The 6597-nt window shown below is 39.5% G+C and overlaps 1 pseudogene; it reads left to right on the top strand.

Moving 5' to 3' along the window:
• The first annotated feature begins 5705 nt into the window (after positions 1–5705).
• Positions 5706–6168, top strand: LOC118844793 (annotated as a pseudogene).
• Positions 6169–6597: the final 429 nt, after the last annotated feature.

The raw sequence follows: 6597 nt of genomic DNA, 5'->3' as shown, positions 1-6597 counted from the left end.
AGTTCTGTGTGACTGCCCTCCCTTAGTTCTTCAGTGAAACTGGTGACAGAAAAGGAGGCAGAGAGTGATAAGAATCAAACAATTTCATACTTCATTAGCAAATATTAGATAATCTGTTTATACTCTAAATGAGAGGTCTTTACTGACTGAATAGCTGTGCTACTCTAAAAACTAAATCTTATTAATTTTTGATGAGAGAGAATAGAGTTAGAGTTGACATAGACAAACATAGACAAACATAGACAGACAGACAGATAGATAGATAGATAGATATTGAATGCTTACTATCTGCAAGATACCTTGCTAAGCACTTCATATATAATACAAACAAGAATGCCCTTACCCTTAAGAAGCTTATATTCTAATGGGAAAAGACAATACATAAAGGGGAATGGGGGGGGTGGAGGATACAAAGCTCCTGAGGAGGAGATGGAGAAAGTCCAGGGAATTAATCATCTGGGATTGACGTGAGCATGGCTGGGACTCTTCATAAAATGTTGGTCCAGGTTATAGACCCATCAATCATGAGAAATGGCCTTAGGGTAGAGGTTTTTCTACGGTAGGAAGGCTTTTAACAAGGAGGTGAAGTCCAGAAAATGAGTACTTCTGGGTATTGTTCTCACTATAAATGAAACAGGCAGATAAAATGAATCTCCATAAAAAGGATAGGATGGTTTATAGAGAGGCAAATAAAAGAGATAGTTTTATCATAGGTCCAAGGAAATTAAAAAATGTCATTACATGGGATATTTGCTAATCTGCTGCTCAGCATTCATGATAAGAACTATTAAAATGACCACCTGTAACAACAATGCTACTTGCCACTACTGTGGCTGTGTAAAACCAATAACACCAGCACACAGGAGGGCTACTGGCACAGGTTCTTTGATCTGCTTTTCTAAGGAAAGCAACTTCAAGGGCTTTACAATCTCACTTTAATTAAACATACATATATCATTCATTTAATTCAGGGGGAAAAGTCAACAACCTGAACTTCAGAGAAAACACAAACAGAAATTACAAGCAGAAATTATATTAACAGAGCAAATAACACAAATCAGCACACAGAGCTTCTGTCTGTCCATACCAATACAGATATACATAGTTACCAGAGACAGAAGTACCAACATCTGGATTTTCAAAGCTGGGGGGCTCCTTAATGGCTACCCAGAGTCTCATCTGTTCAAATCACAGGACACTTCCAGTGAGTGAGTCCCAAAGCAAAATGCTAACCTCAGAGTATATATACACTTCTTAAGAGTCAGAGGGCATCACAACCACGTGACTCAAATCCATGTGACCTAAGCCTTCCCTTAAGCTGGTCATCAAAGACTCCCAATTCAATCAAACACTCTTGCTTGAAACAAAGGCAAGACTCAAAGGCATTTGATTGCCTTAGTGCTGAAAAGCACTCCAAAACAAAAGACAACAAAAAGTCCCACTTTACTTGCCATTACACCACCATGAAAATAATTGCAGAATATGTACTTCCATCAGTTGCAAAGGCCGGGGGAATTGGGGAACTACATTTAACTTGATAAGAATATTACAGTTAGGGGCAGCTAGGTGGTGCAATGAGTAGAGTCCCAGCCTGGAGTCAGGAGGACCTGAGTTTAAATCTGGCCTCAGACACTTGACACACTTACTACCTGTGTGACCTTGGGCAAGTCACTTAACCCCAATTGCCTTACTCTCCCTCCTCAACAAAAAGGATATCACAATTAAGTTAGAATATACTTAGATCTTTAGAAACTTCAGTGCAAATGTGGGAGTTAAGGAGGATGGAAAACTTATATTGGAAAACATGGTTCAGAAGTAAAGAATGAGAGGAAAAAAAGCTTGTAAACAACATGAAAGCTTCATGCCTATACGTTAAGAACACTTTAAAAAAAAAAAGCATTGAGAAGCATGAGATATACAAGATCCAAAGATCACCATAAAAATGAAATTGACTGTATTTTAATAATAGACCAAATGACTCATTACAGATGTGGGAATAATATCCAAATCAGCAGTATGGATATAATCAGACTACTAAATTATTAAAGCAAGAGCAGAAGTAATATACTAGAAGAAGAAAAATAGGAAAAAAGATACAATGTGCTATTAAAACAATGGCAACTTGACCTTTATAATTAAGTTATTGATGCTGAAAAATGGGAAATAGTTGTAGAAAAGGACATCAACAATGATCATAAAAGTTTCACACAGAAGTTTAATCAATGAAAATTACTGGCCTAATGGGAACAACAAAGACGTCTAGAAACAGCCTCAGCCAGCAAAAATACTTGATCTCCTTTCCAAGTGGAGAAATATGACAAAATAAAATAAAAACTGTATCAAAAGTTATATAAAAAGGGATGGTGGAAGATTATTGGCAGCACTGTCTAATAAACTTGTAAAAAACATTTAGCAAACTCCATAATGTGACAATAACATTTTGGTTAGTAAACATCTGTGTATTATCTGCTTGAAGTATTGACTCCTTGTTACACAAGTAAAAATCCAGTTAAGGAGTTTAAATCAGCTCAGAGAACACTGCTTAAGTTAGACAACAGGCAATGATCCATTCAAGTTAGCCCTTCCTCCCTAACACAGAACATTCAAGGCCCAAGTCAGCCTTACAATTTAGATAAACCTGCCCTAAAATGTGTTCTCCCATGATCATTTTTCCCTTGCTCCAACATCCTGATCTAAGTTTAGGAGATGAAATATTGACAAAATGGCCTGCCTTGGGAAGTGGTAGTTTCCCATTTCTTGATGGTCTTTAAGGAGAGGAAGGATGACTACTTGTTAGGTGTGTTACACAGAGAATTCTATTCATGAATGAGTTGGACTAGATGACTACTGAGGTTCATTCCAGCTCTCAAGTTCTATGATTCTTTACATTTGTGAAAATATTAAGATCAAATTGCCTACATATGTGTGTGTATATGTGCACATGTGTGTATAGTTTTAGCTTAGTCCTCACCTTATGAGGTAGTTTACTTTTTCAAGTCTTTTCCTTCCAAACCAATAGAAATAGTCACTCAGTACATACTCACATGGCTTTAAAATGAAAGTGAAAATGTAAATCTTCGCCTCTCTCCTTCCAGTTCTCCTCTGGTCTCCATCACTCTCAACTATAATGAATATTGGGCCTACATGCGTTCCTTGAGGCAACTAAAGAAAGTGAGATTCTACTGAGCTACAGAGGGAAAACCCAATTTAAAGGCTGCTTGATGTGGGATCTAAGCAAGTCATTCCAAGGGCAATTAAGGATAAAATTGGAAGGAGAAAAATGAATAGACTATAAATGGAAAAAATTCCATTGTCTTTTTTTAAATATAACAAACTTAATTCATCATTAGATGGTGGAGCTACCCCATTTTGACTCTAACATTACAGTACTGTATCTGCTACTTGAGGAAACAGAAGTGGTGTAGAGGAAAATACCCTGCAGGAGGAAAATAAAGTCACTGGATTAAACCAAATGTACATGGAGGATGGTGCACTGGGGAGTGATTTTTGGGACTGTCAGGAAGACTCATCTCCCTGGGTTCAAATCTGGCTTGAAACACTTATAAGCTGTGTGACCCAGGACATGTCACTTAATCCTGTTTGCCTTGGTTTCCTCAACTGTAAAATGAACTAGAGAAGGAAATGGTAAACTCCAGCATCTTTGCCCCCCCAAAAATATGGGGTCACAAAGAGTCAGACACAACTGAAATGGCTGAACAACAACAACACAGAAGATATCTGAATTGGAGGTAATATAATTTTGAGGACATTCAAAGATCATTTGTTATATGAAAGAAGGGAGTACAACAAAGGCATGGAAAATTTTTCAAATGTTATTTTTATAAAAAAAAAATTTTAAAGGTACCAAAGAAAGATTAATAACTACTGACCCACATGCTTACTTTCTCAGTTATATAAATTTTTATGAGAATAATTAATATACACATGAAACACATCCTCGATGAGGGTATTGGGAGGGAATGAATAGATTTTTTAAAGTGATATTCCACTTTAGACCACACTGTTGCAATCATTAAAGTAACTTATTTGCAATTGTAGAGAACATAAGATATTACTGTGCTTATTTTTTTAACTATTTGAAACACATTTGATTCCCCAGAGTTAAACACTAGCATAAAGATTCTCCTCCAACACATATGTCAAAAACATACATGATACACCAAAAGACGGAACAAGAGATAGAACTTTGTTGAATGACTCTGATTACAAATATCAAGCAAGGTATAAAAAAGTGAAAGATGTTTACTGAAAATATTCACCACTATTATGGAAGAGATCCATTGTAGAGTACAAAGGGAAGAAAATTTCCTTGGTAAAGTCCATGAGATCAGAAGAGTCAAACAAGCCACTCATAAGCCAAATTACAGCCCACAATACTCCCAAGTGCTACCCAAACCAGATCAAAATGTGATTGGGAAATATTCAACAAAATGCATAAAAATGCAGTACAATATGAATAAGGTTGAAATGTAGTTTTCTAAGTCAATATGCAGCCATAGGGATCCATATGTATGGTGTAGCTGCCCCCATTTTTTATATGATTTTGAACTACTCCAGATGTTCCTGGTACTGATACCAATGTCATGATTCCATGAAGTCCCCAACCAGTGAAGACCCTACAAAACAAGATCATGATCACACAAAAGAGTTTGGCTTAAATATCCACATTGAAAAAATGAAGTGAATGGAAAATTTCTATCATCCAGGCTATGACAGGCTATAGAGCTCATCTCTCAGTACATATATATGTGATAGATGTTGATTGTGAACAACAAGCTGGGCCCAGAAGTGAAGACCAAAAAGAAAGTAAACTAGATTATCTTTGGGAAATTATAGTTCCTTTAATAGTCTCAAGCTTCTCTTTGAAACAAAGACCAATATTTAACAGATATTAACATGAGTTATATACTTAACATATTATATAGCTCTGAATAATAGACTACTACAGTCTCTGAAAAAATTGAAGTTAGTGATCATTCAAGATTCAACAAAGAAGGAGCACATAGAAGATGAAACACTACAAATGAGTAAATAGGGGGCAGAGCCAAGATGGGGACTAGAAAGCAGGGACTTGCCTAAAGCTCTTCCCCAGGACCCACCAAGCACCTATAAAAAATGGCTCTGAACAAATTCTAAAACTGCAGAACCCACAAAATAACAGAGGGAAGCAGGGCTCCAGCCTAGGAGAGCCTGGATGGTCTCTGGGTAAGGTCTATTGCATGGACCTCGGAGCCAAGTGGAGTAGAGCCCAGCATGAGCTGCACCCAGACCAACCAGAGCAGGAGCCAGGTGGAACAGGCGGTAGGGCCCTGAATCAGTGAGCTGTGGTAGTTACCAGACTTCTCAACCCACAAACACCAAAGGCAGCAGAGAAGGTTAGTGGGGAAAAAACTGCAGGGACAGAGTGAAAGGAGTTCAGGTCAGCCACCACCCCAGGGGCAGCTGAGGTGGTGCAGCTCTGAGGCTGCTTCCAGAGTTACAGCTGCAGTATCTTCCAGCCCCAGGCCCACCTGGTAGGAGGAATTAAGTGGCAGATCACAGTAGGAATGCAGAGCCTGCTTAAATCTGAGTCACGGTCTGGGTTGGTGATTCTTGGGGGAGGAGGAGCATGGGTGTGGCAGAGCTTGCTGTGTAGAAATAGCTCTGAAGCCCTTTCCCCTGGCTGGCCACGCAGAGCCTGCATGATGCCCGGAGTCACAGTGAAGGACGTGAACCAGCAGGAGTTCACCCGGGCTCTGGCCACCTTCCTGAAAAAGTCAGGGAAGCTGAAAGTCCCCAAATGGGTGGACACGGTCAAGTTGGCCAAACATAAGGAGCTGGCACCCTACAACAAGAACTGCTTCTACACCCGGGCTGCCTCCATGGCCTGGCACCTTAACCTCTGAGGTGGGGCCAGAGTAGGATCCATGACTAAGATCTACGGGGGGCACCAGCGCAACGGGGTTATACCCAGTCACTTCAGCAGGGGCTCCAAGAGCATGGCCCAGAGGGTCCTGCAAGCCTTGGAAGGCCTCAAGACGGTGGAAAAGGACCAGGATGGGGGCCGGAAGCTGATACCTCAGGGACAGAGAGACCTGGACAGAATTGCCGGACAGGTGGCAGCTGCCAACAAGAAACATTAAGACAAACTAGACCAGATTCATTAATAAATTGTCTTGTTCTAAAAAAAAAAAGAAATAGCTCTGAAAAAAAACAGCACAGCCCCTCAAGCTTGGGACAAAGTACTCTCTACTCTACCAGTAGGCATACCCCAACGAAAAACTCGAGGGTCAAGTAGTTACCTGGGAACATGAACAGGCAGTGAAAATAGTCTCAGATTCAGACTCAGACTTTGGAATCTTTTTTTTTTGGTAACAAAGAAGACCAAAATGTACAGACAGAAGAAGTCAACAAAGTCAAAGAGCCTACAGCAAAAACCTCCAAGAAAAACATGAATTGGTCTCAGGCCATGGAAGAGCTCAAAAAGGATTTGGAAAAGCAAGTTAGAGAAGTAGAGAAAAAATTGGGAAGAGAAATGAGAGTGATGCAAGAAAACCATGTAAAACAAGTCAATGACTTGCTAAAGGAGACGCAAAA

The sequence above is a fragment of the Trichosurus vulpecula genome, chromosome 3, assembly GCF_011100635.1.
Source record: "Trichosurus vulpecula isolate mTriVul1 chromosome 3, mTriVul1.pri, whole genome shotgun sequence".
Classification (NCBI taxonomy): Eukaryota; Metazoa; Chordata; class Mammalia; order Diprotodontia; family Phalangeridae; genus Trichosurus; species Trichosurus vulpecula.
This window is presented reverse-complemented; position numbering and strand designations above follow the sequence as displayed.